The 22829-nt window shown below is 45.0% G+C and overlaps 1 protein-coding gene across 1 annotated transcript in view; it reads left to right on the top strand.

Moving 5' to 3' along the window:
• Nucleotides 1-9236: 9236 nt before the first annotated feature.
• Nucleotides 9237-22829, top strand: part of LOC126175782 (uncharacterized protein PF3D7_1120000-like) — a 341800-nt gene continuing 328207 nt past the window's right edge. Inside the window, exon 1 of the mRNA XM_049922754.1 lies at nt 9237-9280. The gene's annotated coding sequence lies outside the window, so the exon portion shown is untranslated. The remainder of the gene's footprint in view (nt 9281-22829) is intronic.

Raw genomic sequence — 22829 nt, 5'->3', positions numbered from 1 at the left:
CGCTCAGATTGGCCAGAATGTTCTTCAAACCAGCCGCAAACAATTGTGTCCCGGTGACGTGTTTGGGAACATTAAGCCCATGAATAGCTTCAAATGATCTCCAAGTAGCCGAACATAAACATTACCAGTCAATGATCGGTTTGGTAGGGCCAGAGGACCCAATCCATTCCATGTAAACGTTGCTCACACCAGCTCGCACAGTGCCTTGTTGACAACTTTGGTATGTGGCTTCATGTTGTCTGCGCCACACTCGAACCCCACCATCAGCTCTTAACAACTAAAATCATCACTCATCTGACCATGCCGCGGTTTTCTAGCCGTCTAGGGTTCAACCGATATGGTCACGAGTCCACGAGAGGCGCAGCAAGCTGTTAGCAATCTGCTGCTGTAGTCCATTAACGCCAAATTTCGTCGCACTTTCCTAACGGTTACGTTCGTCGTACGTCCAACATTTATTTCAGCGGTTGTTCCACGCAGTTTCCACTGCGTTGTCCGTGGTGAGAGGTAATGCCTGAATTTTGGTATTCTTGGCACACTCTTGATCTCGAAATATTTAATTCCCTAACGATTTCCGAAATGGAATGTCACATGGGTCTAGTTTCAACTACCATTCAGCGTTAAAAGTATGTTAATTGCAGTCGTGCAGCCATGCCTATGTCGGAAACCTTTTCACATAATCCATCTGAGTACTATTTATACCTTGTGTACGCAATACTGGCTGGCTCAAATGGCTCTGAGCACTATGCAACTTACCTTCTGAGGTCATCAGCCGCCTAGAACTTAGAACTAATTAAACCTAACTAACCTAAGGACATCACACACATCCATGTACGCAATACTACAGCCATAGTACAGGGCTATTACAAATGTTTGAAGCGATTTCATAAATTCACTGTAGCTCCATTCATTGACATATGGTCACGACACACTACAGATAAGTAGAAAAACTCATAAAGTTTTGTTCGGCTGAAGCCGCATTTCAGGTTTCTGTCGCCAGAGCGCTCGAGAGCACAGCGAGACAAAATGGCGACAGGAGCCGAGAAAGCGTACGTCGTGCTTGAAATGCACTCACATCAGTCAGTCATAACAGAGCAACGACACTTCAGGGCGAAGTTCAACAAAGATCCACCAACTGCTAACTCCATTCGGCGATGGTATGCGCAGTTTAAAGCTTCTGGATGCCTCTGTAAGGGGAAATCAACGGGTCCGCCTGCAGTGAGCGAAGAAACGGTTGAACGCGTGCGGGCAAGTTTCACACGTAGCCCGGGGAAGTCGACGAATAAAGCAAGCAGGGAGCTAAACGTACCACAGCCGACGGTTTGGAAAATTTTACGGAAAAGGCTAAAGCAGAAGCCTTACCGTTTACAATTGCTACAAGCCCTGACACCCGATGACAAAGTCAAACGCTTTGAATTTTCGGCGCGGTTGCAACAGCTCATGGAAGAGGATGCATTCAGTGCGAAACTTGTTTTCAGTGATGAAGCAACATTTTTTTCTTAATGGTGAAGTGAACAGACACAATATGCGAATCTGGGCGGTAGAAAATCCTCACGCATTCGTGCAGCAAATTCGCAATTCACCAAAAGTTAACGTGTTTTGTGCAATCTCACGGTTTAAAGTTTGCGGCCCCTTTTTCTTCTGCGAAAAAAAACGTTACAGGACACATGTATCTGGACATGCTGGAAAACTGGCTCATGCCACAACTGGAGACCGACAGCGATGACTTCATCTTTCAACAGGATGGTGCTGCACCGCACTTCCATCATGATGTTCGGCATTTCTTAAACAGGAGATTGGAAAACCGATGGATCGGTCGTGGTGGAGATCATGATCAGCAATTCATGTCATGGCCTCCACGCTCTCCCGACTTAACCCCATGCGATTTCTTTCTGTGGGGTTATGTGAAAGATTCAGTGTTTGAACCTCCTCTACCAAGAAACGTGCCAGAACTGCGAGCTCGCATCAACGATGCTTTCGAACTCATTGATGGGGACATGCTGCGCCGAGTGTGGGAGGAACTTGATTATCGGCTTGATGTCTGCCGAATCACTAAAGGGGCACATATCGAACATTTGTGAATGTCTAAAAAAACTTTTTGAGTTTTTGTATGTGTGTGCCAAGCATTGTGAAAATATCTCAAATAATAAAGTTATTGTAGAGCTGTGAAATCGCTTCAATCATTTGTAATAACCCTGTATATGAGCGTATCACCAACCCCTAACATTTGACGCCTCAGTGTATTTTAATTTGACTCACGCTTTTCATGTGATATTCAACAGAGGGCAGTATATTTTTCGATGCCTTCTTTTTCATTTTCGGTTTTCATTCATTTATGAGGTGCGAAAAACACGAATATTGGTCATTCAGTTTTCAAATCGTTCAATAAGCCATTACTCCTCGCAGTGGACAAAATTGCAAGGAAACCCACAGTCATATACCACTGTTCACTTACTACAAGTTGTTGTTGACCACGAATAGTCTAGAGGTAACTTTGTTCACTGCCGACAACACCCTCGCCCCGCACCGTAACAGCGCATTACGGACACGTTCATGTCGAACCGTGGTGCTTATTTGCAACAGTGAATGGCTCACATGTCTTTGAGTACGAATTGTTCCAACTTGTTCTCTATGGAGAGACCCACATTTGTGAGTATTACAGTTATAATCAACAGGGTTTCCTACAAGAACTTAATTTGACAATGCAAATGAGGCAGGGGAAAAATGTTGAAGAATAATTAACAACAAAGGAAAAAATTATAGAGAGCTTCACCTTATTTATTATGTACATATTGTAGCCATACGTTAAGAGTTTTTCAACCACAAGAATAGCTGTACATACCGGCTGTTACAAAAAGGTGCGGCCAAACTTTCAGGAAACATTCCTCACACACGAAGAAAGAAAATATCTTATGTGGACATGTGTCCGGAAACGCTTACTTTCCATGTTAGAACTCATTTTATTACTTCTCTTCAAATCACATTAATCATGAAATGGAAACACACAGCAACAGAACGTACCAGAGTGACTTCATACACTTTGTTACAGGAAATGTTCAAAATGTCCTCCGTTAGCGAGGATACATGCATCCACCCTCCGTCGCATGGAATCCCTGATGCGCTGATGCAGCCCTGGAGAATGGCGTATTGTATCACAGCCGTCCACAATACGAGCACGAAGAGTCTCTACATTTGGTACCGGGGTTGCGTAGACAAGAGCTTTCAAATGCCCTCATAAATGAAAGTCAAGAGGGTTGAGGTCAGGAGAGCGTGGAGGCCATGGAATTGGTCCGCCTCTACCAATCCATCGGTCACCGAATCTGTTGTTGAGAAGCGTACGAACACTTCGACTGAAATGTGCAGGAGCTCCATCGTGCATGAACCACATGTTGTGTCGTACTTGTAAAGACACATGTTCTAGCAGCACAGGTAGAGTATCCGGTATGAAATCATGATAACGTGCTCCATTGAGCGTAGGTGGAAGAACATGGGGCCCAATCAAGACATCACCAACAATGCCTGCCCAAACGTTCACAGAAAATCTGTGTTGATGACGTGATTGAACAATTGCGTTCGGATTCTCGTCAGCCCACACATGTTGATTGTGAAAATTTACAATTTGATCACGTTGGAATGAAGCCTCATCCGTAAAGAGAACATTTGCACTGAAATGAGGATTGACACATTGTTGGATGAACCATTCACAGAAGTGTATCCGTGGAGGCCAATCAGCTGCTGATAGTGCCTGCACACGCTGTACATGGTTCGGAAACAACTGGTTCTCCCGTAGCACTCTCCATACAGTAACGTGGTCAACGTTACCTTCTACAGCAGCAACTTCCCTGACGCTGACATTTGGGTTATCGTCAACTGCACGAAGAATTGCCTCGTCCATTGCAGGTGTCCTCGTCGTTCTAAGTCTTCCCCAGTCGCGAGTCATAGGCTGGAATGTTCCGTGCTCCATAAGACGCCGATCAATTGCTTCGAACGTCTTCCTGTCGGGACACCTTCGTTCTGGAAATCTGTCTCGATACAAAAGTAACGCGCCACGGCTATTGCCCCGTGCTAATCCATACATCAAATGGGCAACTGCCAACTCCGAAGTTGTAAACATTGCACTGACTGCAAAACCACGTTCGTGATGAACACTAACCTGTTGACGCTACGCACTGATGTGCTTGATGCTAGTACTGTAGAGCAATGAGCGGCATGTCAACACAAGCACCGAAGTCAACATTACCTTCCTTCAATTGGGCCAACTGGCGGTGAATCGAGGAAGTACAGTACATACTGACGAAACTAAAATGAGGTCTAACATGGAAATTAAGCGTTTCCGGACACATGTCCACATAACATCTTTTCTTTATTTGTGTGTGAGGAATGTTTCCTGAAAGTTTGGCCGTAACTTTTTGTAACACCCTGTATATAAAGATTACTAAACTACTACATATCAGCTTTCATCACAGATCTCCAACATAATGTAACACAAATGAAAATAGCGATAGGCGAATAGCAGCGTCTTTTATGTAATTATCATACCACTCCTCAGTGTCAGGAAATCTTCGAAAGGATGCTTGCAGGCGCATGTGGGACATGTTGATGTAACATAAGAAATTTTCTGTCGTTGCTCACTGCAGTCAGAAGATGGTGATGAAGAATTGCAACACTTGTGGAGAGTGTTGCACATCTTCCATGGCCCGTTCGCGTGTGATTCAGGGTAGCCCAAATTGCCCGAGGCTGGTGGTTTCTTCTGGATAGAAAGCAGTTTCAGGCAATTTTATTGCCAGCAGGGGTTCAAAAATGGTTCAAATGGCTCTGAGCACTATGGGACTCAACATCTTAGGTCATAAGTCCCCTAGAACTTAGAACTACTTAAACCTAACCAACCTAAGGACATCACACACAGCCATGCCCGAGGCAGGATTCGAACCTGCGACCGTAGCAGTCCCGCGGTTCCGGACTGCAGCGCCAGAACCGCTACACCACCGCGGCCGGCCCAGCAGGGGTTCCATTCTACATCTACATCTACATAGTTACTTCACACTTAAGTGTCTGGCAGAGGGTTCATCGAACCATTTCCATACTACTTCTCTACCACTCCACTCTCTAATGGCGCGTGGGAAAAAGGAACACCTACATCTTTCCGTTCGAGCTCTGATTTCTCTTATTTTATTATGATGATCATTTCTCCCTACGTAGGTGGGTGTCAACAAAATATTTTCGCATTCGGAAGAGAAAGTTGGCGATTGAAATCTCGTAAATAGATCTCGCCGCAAAGAAAACCGCCCTTTGTTTCAGTGACTGCCACCCCAACTCGCGTATCATATCAGTGACACTCTCACCCCTATTGCGCGATAACACGGAACGGGCTGCCCTTCTTTGCACTTTTTCGATGTCCTCCGTCAATCCTACCTGGTAAGGATTCCGCACCGCGCAGCAATATTCCAGCAGAGGACGGACAAGTGTAATGTAGGCTGTCTCTTTAGTGGGTTTGTCGCATCTTCTACGTGTTCTGCCAATAAAGCGCAGTCTTTGTTTTGGCTTCCCCACAATATTATCTACACTCCTGGAAATGGAAAAAAGAACACATTGACACCGGTGTATCAGACCCACCATACTTGCTCCGGACACTGCGAGAGGGCTGTACAAGCAATGATCACACGCACGGCACAGCGGACACACCAGGAACCGCGGTGTTGGCCGTCGAATGGCGCTAGCTGCGCGGCATTTGTGCACCGCCGCCGTCAGTGTCAGCCAGTTTGCCGTGGCATACGGAGCTCCATCGCAGTCTTTAACACTGGTAGCATGCCGCGACAGCGTGGACGTGAACCGTATGTGCAGTTGACGGACTTTGAGCGAGGGCGTATAGTGGGCATGCGGGAGGCCGGGTGGACGTACCGCCGAATTGCTCAACACGTGGGGCGTGAGGTCTCCACAGTACATCGATGTTGTCGCCAGTGGTCGGCGGAAGGTGCACATGCCCGTCGACCTGGGACCGGACCGCAGCGACGCACGGATGCACGCCAAGACCGTAGGATCCTACACAGTGCCGTAGGGGACCGCACCGCCACTTCCCAGCAAATTAGGGACACTGTTGCTCCTGGGGTATCGGCGAGGACCATTCGCAACCGTCTCCATGAAGCTGGGCTACGGTCCCGCACACCGTTAGGCCGTCTTCCGCTCACGCCCCAACATCGTGCAACCCGCCTCCAGTGGTGTCGCGACAAGCGTGAATGGAGGGACGAATGGAGACGTGTTGTCTTCAGCGATGAGAGTCGCTTCTGCCTTGGTGCCAATGATGGTCGTATGCGTGTTTGGCGCCGTGCAGGTGAGCGCCACAATCAGGACTGCATACGACCGAGGCACACAGGGCCAACACCCGGCATCATGGTGTGGGGAGCGATCTCCTACACTGGCCGTACACCACTGGTGATCGTCGAGGAGACACTGAATAGTGCACGGTACATCCAAACCGCCATCGAACCCATCGTTCTACCATTCCTAGACCGGCAAGGGAACTTACTGTTCCAATAGAACAATGCACGTCCGCATATATCCCGTGCCACCCAACGTGCTCTAGAAGGTGTAAGTCAACTACCCTGGCCAGCAAGATCTCCGGATCTGTCCCCCATTGAGCATGTTTGGGACTGGATGAAGCGTCGTCTCACGCGGTCTGCACGTCCAGCACGAACACTGGTCCAACTGAGGCGCCAGGTGGAAATGGCATGGCAAGCCGTTCCACAGGACTACATCCAGCATCTCTACGATCGTCTCCATGGGAGAATAGCAGCCTGCATTGCTGCGAAAGGTGGATATACACTGTACTAGTGCCGACATTGTGCATGCTCTGTTGCCTGTGTCTATGTGCCTGTGGTTCTGTCAGTGTGATCATGTGATGTATCTGACCCCAGGAATGTGTCAATAAAGTTTCCCCTTCCTGGGACAATGAATTCACGGTGTTCTTATTTCAATTTCCAGGAGTGTATGTGGTCTTTCCTATTTAAGTTGCTCGTGATTGTAATTCTTAGGTATTTAGTCGAACTGACAGCCCTGAGATTTGTGCGAATTAATGTATACCCAAAACTTATCGGATTCCTTTTAGTACCCATGTGAATGACCTCGCACTTTTCTTCGTTTAGTGCCAATTGCCACTTTTCGCACCATACAGAAATTCTCTCTAGATCATTTAGTAATTGGAATTGATCGTCTCATGATTTTACTAGACGGTAAATACAGCGTAATCTGCAAACAATCTAAGGGGGCTAATCAGATTATCACCTAGATCATTTATATAAATCAAAAACAGCAGAGAGCCTACGACACTACCTTGCGGAACGCCAGATATCACTTCTGTTCTACTCGATGATTTACTGTCTATCACTACGAACTGTGACCTCTCTGAGAGGAAATCACGAATCCAGTCACACAACTGAGACGATACTCCATATGCACGCAATTTGATTAATAGTCGCTTGTGGTGAACGGTATCAAAAGCCTTCTGGAAATCTAGGAATATGGAATCGATCTGAGATCCCTTGTCGACAGCACTCATTACTTCATGGGAATAAAGAGTTAGATGCGTTGCACAAGAACGATATTTTTTGAATCCGTGTTGGTTATGTATCAATAAGTCATTTTCTTCAAGGTGGTTCATAATGTTCGAGTACAGTATATGCTGCAAAATCTTACTGCAAATTGAGGTCAGTGATATGGGTCTGTAATTCAATGGGTTACTCCTATTTCCTTTCTTGAATATTGGTGTGACCTGTGCTACTTTCCAGTCTTTAGTAACAGACCTTTCGTCAAGTGAGCGGTTGTATATGATTGCTAAGAAAGGCGCTATTGTGTATGCATACTCTAAGGCGCTATTGTGTATGCATACTCTGAAAGGATCCTGATTGGTGTATCATCTGGACCAGAAGACTTGCCTTTCTTAAGTGATTTGAGTTGTTTCGCAACACCTAAGATATCTACTTTTATGTCACTCATGCTAACAGCTGTTCTGGTTTCGAATTCTGGAATATTTACTTCGTCCTCTTTCGTGAAGGAATTACGGAAAACTGTATAATAACTCTGCCTTAGTGGCACCATCGTCGGTAACATTTCCATCGCTATCGCGCAGTGACGGTATTGACTGTTTTTTGCCACTGGTGTACTTTACATACGACCAGAAGCTCTTTGTGTTTTCTACCATACTTTGAGACAATGTTTCATTGTGGAAACTATTAAAACCATCTCGCATTGGCGTCCGCACTAAATTTCGAGCTTCCGTGAAACTTAGCCAGTCTTGGGGATTTTGCGTTCTTCTGAATTTGGCATGCTTTTTTCGTTGCTTCTGCAACAGTATTCTGACGTGTTTTGTGTACCATGGTGGATCAGTCCCGTCTCTTATTAACTTATGCGGTATGAATCTATCTATTGCTGTCGATACAGGCAGCTGACCAGTTACTTTTTATTGTATACTATGCATGAAATGTTGTTAAATTTTAATTTTTACCGTAATTTCATTCCTCATTTATTACTTCATGCAAATCGCAGACAAATCTTTAATCTTTTAAAGCAAATGAAGCATTGTATTTCTTTGTAACGTCACTTCGTAAAAACATTTCCGGGCTAGGGCTGGTGCCATTCTGCTCCACAGCGGATGTCCGACAGCGACAACGACAAACTACCATATAGAACCGGATGGGACATGTCTTGGGCAGTGCACTCACACGACACACAGCAAAAGGGACAGTATCGCCTCAGCAGTGCTGTACCAATTCTTATGCCATTTGTTTGCTGCTCGTTTCTGTCGACACTGATAGTAAAATAACACTGATCACTTTTCCCATTTTCTGTAATAATGATATATTTCAAACCTAAGCAAATTTTACAAACAATTATTTCTCCTTTTTTTAAAGAAAAAAGTTTACTTGAAAACGAAAAAAATCTTAGTACTGCTGCTGTGGCTAATTGATATTTCGGATTTTTTGATCGGTTATTAATAAAAAATAAAAAGCTGGTATAATTGAGACCAAAAAATACTGGTTATTCAGAACTAAAGCACCGGTATCGGTTTTCACCGGTCGGTTTTTCCATTCCTAAAATGCCCTCTGCCATGCACTTCATAGTCGTGTACAGTGTGTGTGTAGACATAGACGTAGAACTAAGGTGGCGGAGTCAGCGCAGGCGCAGAATGTAGCGCTCACCGTCCAGGTCGGCTAGAATCGATGTGCGCGCATTTCTGCCGGGGCGTGCGCTGCGACCACCACGAGCCGGAGACTCCCCTGAGCCTGCGAATGTAAGTCCGCGCGTCGCCGCTTGGCGGCGCAGCTGCGCCCGCAACTCTATACAAGCGCCACTGGTGTAAGTTACTCTGTCTGCTCTGATCTTTCTTGTCTCTGTACTCCTCGAGCAACTACTGTGTCCCATTTAGTGATGGGCTGAATCGAGAACTCTGCTCTCGATAGTCAAAAACAATGAAATAACCACATGACAATCTAGACTTTTTACGAATACAGTTAGATGCTAGAGGAACCCCACGCTTCAGCCTCGCAGCCGGTAGTATTTGAAAAGATCTCGGATGTTTATCTTGCCTGCGTCTATAATGTGTGATTCATCAACTGCGCCTCTAATAGCAACAGTGGTTATTCTTGTCAAACCGAAACAATGAAATGAATGGAAAACTAGATAATAAAGAGCGCTGTAGTATTAATAGCATTTTTAATATGCCAATGAACATATCGAAGCCACAGCTTCGTCATCAGGTTTTCTGTTGTCATGTAACCTTCACTGCGCTGTCAACATGCCAGAAACGCGTATCTGTGAATTTTGTCGATTTCTTTTGTTATGACATCACAGTGCAGCAACTCCCATATGGTCAAGATTTCGAAATGTAGATTAGCATAGTTAAATTGCTACAAAGACCCCAGACGGATTTTCTTATTAATTTTCCAAAATAGTTTTAGTAAATGAAGGAAAGCTGCATCCCTTTGTGAAGTTAGTTTTCCACGTAACACTTAACTCTTCGCACGAAAATAAGTTAATTACTGTAAAAAAGTGATTTTTTTCGCCTATTATAGTCTCATTTTTCACTAGATGATGTATTGCTTATCCTTTCATTACCGGTGACCCCGTCACATACTAAACTGCGATGTAATATGTGGATAGCCCCGTTTCATGCGCATTTATACACTGGGGAAACAACCATATCATTTGTTTTCTTTTGCAGCGTAGGTTAAATAAGTTTCTTTAACTTACTTCTAGGGTTACATTGAAACCAGGGAGATCCGTGCGAAACTTTCGCACTACTGTAGTTTCAGATAATGGCAGTATTTGGAATATGTGTAGGCATTGTTATAAGTGTAGTTGTGGGAATGAAAAAGTCTTCAAAAATGAACCGAATGATGTGAAATCATGATCATGAATGTATGATACATCCTTGCATATACATTTCCATGAGCTCAAAAATGTGTTTTGCATTCGGAATGTTTGTCCCAGCTTGTATGACAGGCAGAGATCATGGACTGTCTCTAAGCTACATAATCTATAACTTTAACTCGACGAACATTTTCAGTTACAGTTAGGCACGTTAGGCCGTAGCAGTAATAGGCGAATCACAATTCAAGGCAACACTGACAAAGATCTTTGTGCTTTCGGAAAGTGTAATCGTTTAGAAAACTCAACTCGCACGACGGGCAGAGATAATGGACTGCCGCAGTGGTCACCGTTATTATCTGTGACAATGCTGTCTACAAATTATTCAGTTAACAAGTACTTTAAAACATTTAAAATGGTATTCGTATTAAAATAGTATGACAAGCGAGTCTCTTATTCGTAATTAACAAGTTAACTTCGTAAAATATAGGTATGAAGCACGGTATCCATGATGCCCTTTCGTCTATGATAGTTACAAGTCTCTTATGCTCTAAAATTTTCCACAAACAGTAAGTTTTAGCCCAAAATATTATGTGATGTCAAAAGCTGGTTAAAAACATTTCTAATGCTACCTCATTCATCCTCGCACATTGCCGGCCGCGGTGGCCGTGCGGTTCTAGGCGCTCCAGTCCGGAGCCGCGCTGCTGCTACGGTCGCAGGTTCGAATCCTGCCTGGGGCATGGGTGTGTGTGATGTCCTTAGGTTAGTTAGGTTTAAGTAGTTCAAGTTCTAGGGGACTGATGACCACGGCAGTTGAGTCCCATAGTGCTCAGAGCCATTTGAACCATCCTCGCACATTCAGTATGTGTTGACGAAAAAGGGTGTTTACTTGGGGAATAATACATATGGATCATATTAAGCGACTTTGGAACTATTTTTCCTAATATTTTATCCTTTCTCTATTTTCATGATAATTTTCGGAAAATGAATGTAACAGATATTTTCAGAGTCTATGGGGTTGTGTTGATGCAAGTACAAAGTATGCATGATCCAATATTTTTAACACATCCTTCAATGTAATGTTCCCATCTCTGTAACAAGTGAACAAGTGGAAGCTGTTGGCCGAACTTCAGTAGAGGCAATATTTTGCATTTCTCTAGATCATGTGAAAAACTAGAATTTCGATTGTTGGATTGCCCAACAGCAGTACGGTGCCGCAGCTAAAGATAGTGAAGCACCCACACTAATCGCTGTTCCTCATTGAAGAACTGCCAATTAATGTTTCCTTATATCAAGCGTATTTCATCAGTGCGCTCTTCTTCGTTGGGCTTTTCTCCGGTAGCTGTTCTTATACCGTTTCAGCGGGAGGAGTCCGAATTGTTCCGAAACATCGCACAACAGTATTAGTCTTCCAATTTATCAGTTTCGTACATCAAAGGTGATGATAGAGGGCTTGGAACAGTGTTTCCAGACAACTTAACTTCCGTCAAACGACATTACCGTTTCATTCTGCGCGTGGAACTGAAATTTTCTTCAGGAGTGCTAACCCCGCAAGGTATACAGGAGAACTTCTATGTAGTTCGGAAAGTAGGAGGGAGATACTAGCGGAAGTAGGGCTGTGAGATCATCGGTTTTTGTACTACAATGATTTCCATTGACAGCTATAATGTCTTTCTCTTCTAGGCGATCAAGTTCCAGTTTCGTGACACAAAAACGTATATTGCGTACTTTACAGAATTTTGGCGCAGCATTCGGCTTCAACGTGATGGGTGCCTTGTAGCTTTTAGGGCTACTTGTTGCTTCGCAAAAAAGGTTACCAACTTTTTGAATATTTCGAAACAGTCTTTGAAATTTTTAGTTTGCAACATAAGTATGAATTTGATTTGCTCCTTGATGTATTGTGACGTGTATTGAATAAATCAAGACCCAACAAATTTCCTCCACTACAGATCTGGCCTGTGTGGTTAATTGGTTGTATGTGACATCCGTTATAAATTGACATTTGACTGATATCCGTTGCTCGCTGTAGCTAAATAGCTAACTCTGAAATTCAGTTAATTTCGGAGATCTTAATTTCTCGTACACCTGTAAATTAAGTAAAGAGATTGAAGACCCTGTGTCAGTTTGAAATTTCAGTGATACTTAAGTCACACTTAGTATGACAGATAAAGCCTTGTCATTTACGGTAAAGATAGCATTCATTTTACGTTTTATCCGTAAAAGTTGATTGATTGCCTCACGTTCATTCTGAACGTGTGCCAGAGTGTCTTATAGCGTTGCCTAATCTGCGTAGTGTTGGACAATCCGGGTTTGTGATCTGGCTATTTACAGTAAGCGCAATGTGCGTTTTGAAAACAAAAATCATTTTGATTATGGTTAAAACAATCACGTGATCAAGAACGTAATTTTCCTGTGGTTAATCTCTTATGACCTGTTGGTTCCGTCGCGGTTTCATGCCCTTTGATTTCCGTGGACAGCCGCACTCACGGCTTTGCCGTGCGGGCTGCTTTTGTATCATAAACACACTAGTGTCTTCGTTCTGAAGCTCGTCAACTCATATTAGCGTTTGTTCACATGCTCTGATTAAAGGCAAACAGCCTGCAATGTCGGATTACACAAAGTAAAAAGGTCTTTCTTAAACTCATCATCGGGAAGTGCATACTATGCACGTCACGAATCAGATAATCAGTTTAAGTGTATCGTCATGTCCACACAGACATTCTCATTCTCTAGTTAAGCCCTGTAACTGTACTGTTCTATCTTTGTAAGCCTGAGTCTTTTCCTGCTATACATTTTCTTGTTTTATGTCATTATGTTGTGCCTTTTCATTTACTTTTATCTTTTTGTTATAAAGTTCATCAGCAACTGAAGAGCTATGCCCATTTGTGCTAGAAACGTGCTTATTTGTGTTGATTTCATCAACAATATTATTTTTAAACAGGAGAATGTCTAAGAATACTATCAATCATAGTATGGACAAATGCATCTTGTATCTGTAAGGGTGGCGTGAAGTACCATGAATGATTACAATTCTTGTTGTGAGCTTTTTAAAAATATTAAAGTAATGTTTTCCATTACTGGCAGATATTTTAAAATCCAGAAGGTTGATTCACCCGTTTTTCTTTGAATTCAATGGTAAACTTAATACTGACATGAAAAAGATTAAACTGATCATATGGTTCATTTACGTTAAGTAGAATGATTGTGTCAACAACATATCTCCTGTAGTAGACCACGTTGTTAACTAATGCTATTGTTCAACAAGGAATTTATTCTCTGTGTTGTTGTTGCAGTCTCCAGTCCGAAGACTGGTTTGATGTAGCCAACCATGCTACTCTATCTTAGGTGAACCTCTCCATCTCCAATACATCGCTACATTCCATACTCATACTTTCAGAAAAGGAGTTCCTAACACTTAAATCTACATTCTCTGTTAACAGCATTCTTTTCTACAGAAAGTCTTCTCTTGTCATTGCCAGTCTACGTTTTACATCCTCTCTACTTTGGCCATCACGAGTTATTTTGCTGCTACTGTAAGTGTCTCGTTTCCTAATCTAATCCCCTCAGTATCATCTGATTTAATTCGACTACGTTCCATTATCGTTGTTTTGCTTTTGTTGATGTTAATCTTATATCCTCGTTTCAAGATACTGTCCATTCCGCTTATTGCTCTTCCAAGACCTCTGCTATCTCTGACAGAATTACAGTGTCATTAGCAAACCTCGAAGTTTTATTTGCTACTCCAAATTTTTCTTTGGTTTCCTTTACTACTTGCTCAATGTACAGATTGAATTACATTGGAGATAGGCTACAACTCTCTCACTCTCCCTTCTCAACCATGGACTCCTTTTCATGCCCCTCGACTCTTATACCTACCATACGACTTCTGCACAAGTTATAAATAGTCTTTCGTTCCCTATATTTTACCACTGCTGTATGCTACGCCATATGGTTCATGAAAATGTTTAAGTTTCAGCAAGAGTATGTTAAACCATTTACTTGACAATAATAATTACGACTGAAACATAAGTAATTTTGAGGCAATACAACTGTCAGATCAATAATTCAATAATTTCTAGATGACACAGTTTTCTACACTTTAGGAAGTTATTCCTAGTCAAATCTATAGTTTCTTTGCAGGCACATTAGTGTACGAATTTGTCTACCAAGAGACTTAAGCTAAGCCCCTACTGCGATATCCACACTTTAGTATCTGCACTGGCGTGGCAGCGTTGCCACATTGCACTGTACTTAACTGGTCGACGGTGTCACGATAATAGCCCATGAGAGGAAAGAAAAACTCGCCATGTGAGTCAATCTATCGGAAGCAGGAAGTTCAAATCAGCTAAGAAATGTGCAGGGATTAATCCAGCATGCAGTTGCCACGGGCGGCTGTCAACTGATTACAAGTCAACAACACTTGGAAATATATGCAAGGCATTAAGTACTTGAACTCAGCGTAAGCACTGGCCCACCCTGCTTACTACCGCCTACAGGTAAATACACTACTGGCCATTAAAATTGCTACACCACGAAGATGACGTGTTAAAGACGCGAAATTCAACCGTCAAGAAGAAGATGCTGTGATATGCAAATGATTAGCTTTTCAGAGCATTCACACTAGGTTAGCGCCGGTGGCGATACCTACAACGTACTGACATGAGGAAAGTTTCCAACCGATTTCTCATACACAAACAGCAGTTGACCGGCGTTGCCTGGTGAAACGTTGTTGTGATGCCTCGTGTAAGGAGGAGAAATGCGTACCATCACGTTTCCGACTTTGATAAAGGTCGGATTGCAGCCTATCGCGATTGCGGTTTATCGTATCGCGACATTGCTGCTCATGTTGGTCGAGATCCAATGACTATTAGCGGAATGTGGAATCGGTGGGTTCAGGAGGGTAATATGGAACGCCGTGCTGGATCCCAATGGCCTCGTATCACTAGCAGTCGAGATGACAGGCATCTTATCCGCATGGCTGTAACGGATCGTGCAGCCACGTCTCGATCCCTGAGTCAACAGATGGGGACGTTTGCAAGACAACAACCATCTGCACTAACAGTTCGAAGATGTTTGTAGCAGCATGGACTATCAGCTCGGAGACCATGGCTGTGGTTACCCTTGACGCTGCATCACAGACAGGAGCGCCTTCGATGGTGTACTCAACGACGAACCTGGGTGCACGAATGGCAAAACGTCATTTTTTCCGATGAATCCAGGTTCTGTTTACAGCATCATGATGGTCGCATCCATGTTTGGCGACATCGCGCTGAACGCACATTGGAAGTGTGTATTCGTCATCGCCATATTGCCGTATCACCCGGCGTGATGGTATGGGGCGCCATTGGTTACCCGTCTCGGTCACCTCTTGTTCGCATTGACGGCACTTTGAACACTGGTCGCTACATTTCAGATGTGTTAAGGCCTGTGGCTCTATCCTTCATTCGATCCCTGTGAAACCCTACATTTCAGCAGGATAATTCACAACAGCATGTTGCAGGTCTTGTACGGGCCTTTCTGGATACAGAAAATGTTCGACTGCTGCTCTGGCCAGCACATTGTCCAGATCTCTCGCCAATTAAAAACGTCTGGTCAATGGTGGCCGAGCAACTGGCTCGTCACAATACGCCAGTCACTACTCTTGATGAACTGTGGTATCGTTTTGAAGCTGCATCGGCAGCTGTACCTATACACGCCATCCAAGCTCTGTTTGAGTCAATGCTCAGACGTATCAAGGCCGTTATTACGGCCAGAGGTGGTTGTTCTGGGTACTGATTTCTCAGGACCTATGCACCCAAATTGCGTGAAAATGTAATCACATGTCAGTTCTAGTATAATATATCTGTCCAATGAATACCCGTTTATCATCTGCATTTCTTCTTGGTGTCCGCCCCAGTAGCTGAGTGGTCAGCGTGACAGACTGTCAATCCTAAGGGCCCGGGTTCGATTCCCGGCTGTGTCGGAGATTTTCTCCGCTCAGGGACTGGGTGTTGTATTGTCCTAATCATCATCATTTCATCCCCATCGACGCGCAGGTCGTCGAAGTGGCGTCAAATCGAAAGACCTGCACCAGGCGAACGGTCTACCCGACGGGAGGTCCTAGCCACACGACATTTCCATTTATTTCTTCTTGGTGTAGCAATTTTAATGGCCAGTAGTGTACATCAGTCAGTGTGTCTGGCCATGCTACGCATTTGCGCGACCTCTTTGGTAGGTTTCAACACTATTCCTCAGTGCTACCTACAGAAACTCATCTGCCTCCATCACGATGACCGCTGATGGGTATACTAAATCACTGCTCCCCCTGCAATGGCCACATAGGACTCTGGCGAAAACCGGAGAAGCTATCAGAGACCTTGGTACTGAATGAGCCTCTGCAGTTGGCAACGCCGATGCTGCTGTCTCCACCGACCGGCAGAAGGGCCTGGATGATAAGCCAAAGCTGTCGGCAGGGGAGGGGGGGTGGGGGGCGAGCGGCTTACATCTCGTCAGCAGTGGAGATGAGGCTACCTTCATTGGCGGCAGGGGGAGGAGGTAGAAGGTAGACGAGGAGTGTTGATCAAAATCCGTGGGCTCCAGATTAGCAGGCAAAGCTACATGTCTCACTGGGGCCCAAGGCTGCAAGTGAGGAGGACAGTGGATTGACTGCATGGAGGGAGCAGCAATGGGGAAGCACACCACTGGAAGCGGGAGCCCCCACCTGGAATAATGTCATTACCAACCCTACCACTTGGCTGACTAGAAGACAGTGGCCATGATGTCCCAACAGGGCAAGATGCAACTGATTTGAATGACACATCAGCTGCTCCACATCGACATTCGCCACAAACAATTTCTGAGGTTTGTGGCCCACCATGGCAGCTTCAGCAGGAAAACTGGTGGGCCATGGTGTGCAATGGCATGCGACTCAGGGTGAATCAAATCCAGGAAACCCCGCAGCTTGTGTACATGCAAATGTTCTGGTGGACTGTACCCATTGACTGGAGTTGCCCAGTATGTAGCCAGAAAACTTGACAATGGATCACCACGGAAAGTGACAGTTACTGACTTTTTCATCAGGGTCTTGAATACATACGCAAAGCACTCCAAGTTAGAAGCCAGGTGAAATGGGGTAGTAGTCAGACGCCAGATACTGTAATGAATTCAAACACTCAAGACAGATTGGTCCTGGGGAGACCCTCAGTGGTAAAAATAACTGACAACATACAAACAGTGGCAGTCGATGATGCAGAGGACGCTTGGCTATGTAAGGGAAATTGGACAATGCATCGACCACCAATAACCACATGCTGCACAAAAACGGATCCACAAAATCAGTGTACACTCTATCGCAAGGGTGCTCCAGGACTGGCCAAGGAGAAAAATGGCACAGCATTACAGCTTGGTTCTGTGCGTGGGCGTGCAAGTCCATGCCATATGTTCAATTTCTTCATCGATTGCCAGCCAGCAGATGTTTTATTGGGCCACTGTGTCCATATGAGTCATACTACAGAGTGATGCATGCAGCAATTGGAGTATGTGAGGGTGCAACCAAAGGAGGGGGGGGGGGGGGCACCTCTCAACAGCATTGCTCCTCTACGGCTAGCATGAGGACCACCTGGGCAATGTTGAGTTGATCACGTACCAGAAAAAATATACGCCATGCTGGATCAGCACTTGAAGAGACACGCTCTGCCTAACCCATCTAGACCAATGTAAGGATTTTCTGGAAAAATGGGTCAGCAGCTATGGCGGTCACGACCCCTTGTGCTGTCAATGAAAGATCCGATAGGGTTTGCCGAATGGCATCATCTAACACAAACACAAGAGCCTCCTAGCGATTGAACTGCAGATCGGACCCACCCTTAGCCATGGTACCACTTCAGCATGGTTTTCTGGGCAGCGGAGTAGTAAAGAATGTTGTAGCCATAGGTACTGAGAAGGAGGACCCATCTCTGCAGTCGGTAGGCATTCCTATTGGGCACTATGGAACGAGGGCCAAATAATGGAAGCAATCGCTTGGGGTCAGTGATGAGGAAGAGCCTTTAACTCCGAAAATAATAGCTAGTGTCTCCTTTTCCAGCTATGACTAATCACGCTGCATTGTAGAAAGTGTCTTCACTGCATAAGCGATGGGCTGTTGGGTGCCATCTGGATTCTGATGGGGTAGGACTGCACCAGTGCCATAGTGGGACATGTCAGAGGCCAGCGTTAAAGGTTCACCTGGCGTAAAAGAAACAAGGAAAGCACAAACACTGCTTGAGGGACTGAAAAGCCCATTGACAATCTGCAGACCAGACAAACTTAACGACCTTCTGTTGAAGCCAGTTCACAATACGGCAGATGTGCACTGCTCGGAGAAAGAAATGAGTGTAAAACGAAATGTTACCTAAACAAGACTGCAACTCCTTCAGGTATTTAAAGGCTGGCAGGTTTACAATGGCCCTGATCTGGTTGTATGCCAGGACAGCCGGATTGCGTGACTGTCGTTCTCAGCATAAGTTAGTTGAAGTAGTATATGAGTCCAGGGACCGATGATCTAAGCAGTTTGGGCCCTTAGGAATTCACACTCATTTTTAAGTCAGGACAAGGACATCTTTGCTAATAAGATATTCCAAAAATGCACCGTTGGGGAGAAAAAACTGCACTTTTCCAGCTTGCAACGAAGGCCATTCTCTAGGAGGCATTGGGAAACCGACTGAAGGCTTCGTAAATGCTCATCTCTGGTAGGGCCCATTACCCATATGTCATCAAGGTAACTGCCACAACAGGGAATGTCCAGAATTAACTGCTCCAAATACCGTTGATTAATTCCAGGCACAGATGGGATTCTAAAAGGGAAGCGATTAAAAAGCCCAAAGGTGGTGCTGAGGACCAAGAAAGTCTGAGAGAATACGTCCAATGGCAACTACAGATAAGCATAGCACATGAAGGAAGAGAAGCAGGAGGAGATTGGTCGTTAACATCCTGTCGATAATGAGGTCATTAGAGACGGAGCACAAGCTCGGATTAGGCAAGGATGGAGAAGGAAAGCGACTGTGCCTTTTCGAAGGAACCATCCTGGAATTTGCCTTAAGCAGTTTAAGGGAATCACAGAAAACGTAAATCCACAGCTTTGGATATGGATATGAATCCGCAACAAGTTTCGCGTTGACTGTCTGTGAAAATCGCCGCAAAGGCTCTCGGCGCACGTGAAGATTGGCAGCGCGGGATTAGCCGAGCGGTCTTGGGCGCTGCAGTCATAGACTGTGAGGCTGGTCCCGGCGGAGGTTCGAGTCCTCCCTCGGGCATGGGTGTGTGTGTTTGTCCTTAGGATAATTTAGGTTAAGTAGTGTGTAAGCTTAGGGACTGATAACCTTAGCAGTTAAGTCCCATTAGATTTCACATACATTTGAACATTTTTTTTTTTTAAGATTGGCAGCGCTGCAATGGCACTGCGCCAGAATCGTCAAAGGTGTGAACATAAGGCAACTCGGCAGAGCGGAAGCCACCTGGGGTACCCCACGGAACACCAGGGACTGTTTATCACACACACCTAATTGCACCATTCACTTCCGTGGCAAATGTTGCTAATGCACGCTTGTGCGTTGGCGCTCGACGCGGGGGTAAGCCAGTTCGAATCCAGGTGGTGGCGAAAAGTTCTTGATCACCAGTCTAGGCGCCAGTCTACCCAACGTTCTGGTTTAAATACCAAACCACTCCACAGTGTTTCATGAAGTGAGAACATGTGACACTGTTGATGGTGATCCATCTGTCGGATGAGGACATCAAGCTTGGCGGTCTCCTTGATGCTGCTCATCAGGAACAGACTATGTGCCGGCACCAGGTTTCGGCCTCTCTCTTGTCTCATCATCATCTTCGTCATCACGCAAAATAGACATTACACCACACAGTACATATATGTAGTATTACAAATATTGTAATGGAGCATGTTGCATAAAAGTAAACAAAAACCAATGACCAGAAGTGACCTCCCTTGCCGCCGTCATCAGCTCATGCAATTCCGCGGCCTGGGCAACATCGACTAAAGAAGTGTGAGGCAAGGTCAACGCCCTAGTCTGAATCTCTGAGTCAGGCGCTGAGCGGACAGTCACGTCCTGAATTAATAAGTCTGCGAAGAGGCAGCACGTGTGGGATACTCAGGCCGGCACTTGCACGGGAGATCCTGCAAATCGGCGATCCAGGTCGTGTATGGCTGACTGCCCTGCCACTCGTGGTACTGCTTAAACTGCAACCATGCCGCCGCCACATGTGTCTGATGTCTGAAATACTGCGTCAGCAACCGACAAAGCTCGTCAAAGGTAAGTTTCTCGAGATCAGTGGAGAGCTTCAAATTCTGGACAACTTCGTATAAATCCGTGCTGCTGGAAAACAACAAGGCAGCCTTATCAACTGGAAGGACGATGTGCCAAACCGGCAGTGCAGCAAGAACCGGGCACAGGTAATCCTTCCACCTTTCCGTAGACTCATCGAAACTAGCAAATGGCGTTGGGGGAGGTAGGGGCAGAGAAGGAAACTGCACAATGAGTGCATAGCCCACTGCTAGCAGAGCCATTGAGTGATGCATCTCTGCATCCTCTTTCATCAGCCCCAGCATCTGCACCTGCTGTTACTTTTGTAGATGCAACTGTACCTGCCAGCGTTGCAGAAATGCCAGGTCCATGGTGGCTCAAAATTAACTCCAGGAGAAGGGGAAAAAATAGGCAAATCACATCACTTTAGTATCTACACTGACATGACAACTGCTACATTATGCTGTCGGTGCAAGTACTTCACTAGCCGACAGTGGCTCAAAAATAACCATGGAACTAAACTCCATGAGAGGAAACCAATTGTTGCTATGTGAGTCAATCTATGGGAAAGAGAATGTCTATAGAGACGTACATGGGAAAACTCAGCATGCGGCTGGTATAGGTGGTTGTCAACTGAATGCTAGGCAACAACTCTCAGCATGGCGGGCAAGGCGAGGTCCACGGTAGTAGAACTCAACTTAAGCTCTGGCCCATCCATCAAACTTCCTTCCACAGGTGAACACCTCCATCAGTGGCTCTGCACATATTACACATCGTGTGTGCCCTCTGTGGCAGGTTTCTGCACTATTCTGCCGCGCTACCAACACCGGCTCTTCTGTGGCCATCGCCATCTCTGCTTGTGGGCGTAGTACACACCTGTAGCTAATTTAATTAATTTTGCGGTACTTTTAATTATCTAATTTTTAGAAAAAATGTAGATTCAATAATAATTTTATTCACCTTCTTGCTAATTAAATAACGTGGACTGCCAGTGTAGTTCACAATAGGTCCTGTTGGGTGCCCTGTTACGTGTGTTTACGGTTGACAGCATTTGTGTCAGCATTCCAAGTGAAGCAGCACAATTAGGAGACTCGAATGTGGAAGGGTGGCAGGTCAAACCCCTATGCGACCATCCAGTTTCAGGTTTCTTTATGTCTCCCCCCCCTCCCCCCCACCCCCCACAAATACAAAGGTGGTTCCTTCACAAAGGACATTACCGATTTCCTTCTCCACCCTTCCCGTATCCGAGTTTGTGCTCTATCGCTAATGACCTCGTCATCGTTGTAGCTTTGGCTCCTAAATTCCTTCCTTTGTTTCTGACGGCGCTGTCTCCAAAATATATTTAGCTACAGAGTCCATACTTTGATTGCATTCACAAGGTACTATATTTATTATTTATATTACTTTATACTGAATCTTTAAATGGTTACAATGTTGTAGGTTTCAAAGACAATCTTAAAATAAGAGCTACACTTTGTACATTACATTTCTTTCTAGTCGCACTCAACATAGGTGGCGCAGCGGTTAGCCCACTGGACTCAAATTCGGGAGGACGACGGTTCAAATCTGCATCCAGCCATCCTCATTTAGGTTTTTCGTGATTTCCCTAAATCGCTTCAGGCAAATTCCAGGATGTTTCCTTTGTAAGGGGACGGCCAAATTCCTTCCCCATCCTTCCGCAATCCAATGGGACCGATGACCTCACTGCTTGGTCCCCCCCCCCCCACTCCCTCCCCCCCTCCCCGAATCAGCCAACAAAACCAACCAACCTTACTACTCGCAAATGTTTAACAGATCGTTGAAAACTTCAGTTTACTTGTTCATTATAGCATGCAACTAGCCAAAATAATTGTAGATGGCCGGCCGAGGTGGCCGAGCGGTTCTAGGCGCTTCAGTGCGGAACCACGCGACTGCTACGGTCGAAGGTTCGAATCCTGCCTATGGCATGGATGTGTGTGATGTCTTTAGGTTAGTTAGGTTTAAGTAGTTCTAAGTTCTAGGGGACTGATGACCTCAGATGTTAAGTCCCATAGTGCTCAGAGCCAATTGAAGATGTTTTCAACTCTCGACTGAAATCCAGAGTTGTTTCTTGATTAGCCTATTTGCCTCTACAGTGCCTTTTTGGACTATAATTAAATTGTGACCTGATTCTTTTTTGCAAAACTTGTGCACATCACTATTTGGTAAACGAGTCATCCACTG

This window comes from Schistocerca cancellata, chromosome 3 (genome assembly GCF_023864275.1).
Source record: "Schistocerca cancellata isolate TAMUIC-IGC-003103 chromosome 3, iqSchCanc2.1, whole genome shotgun sequence".
NCBI classification, from domain to species: Eukaryota; Metazoa; Arthropoda; class Insecta; order Orthoptera; family Acrididae; genus Schistocerca; species Schistocerca cancellata.
The sequence above is the reverse complement of the archived record's forward strand: the minus strand, read 5'-3'. Positions and strand labels throughout refer to the sequence as shown.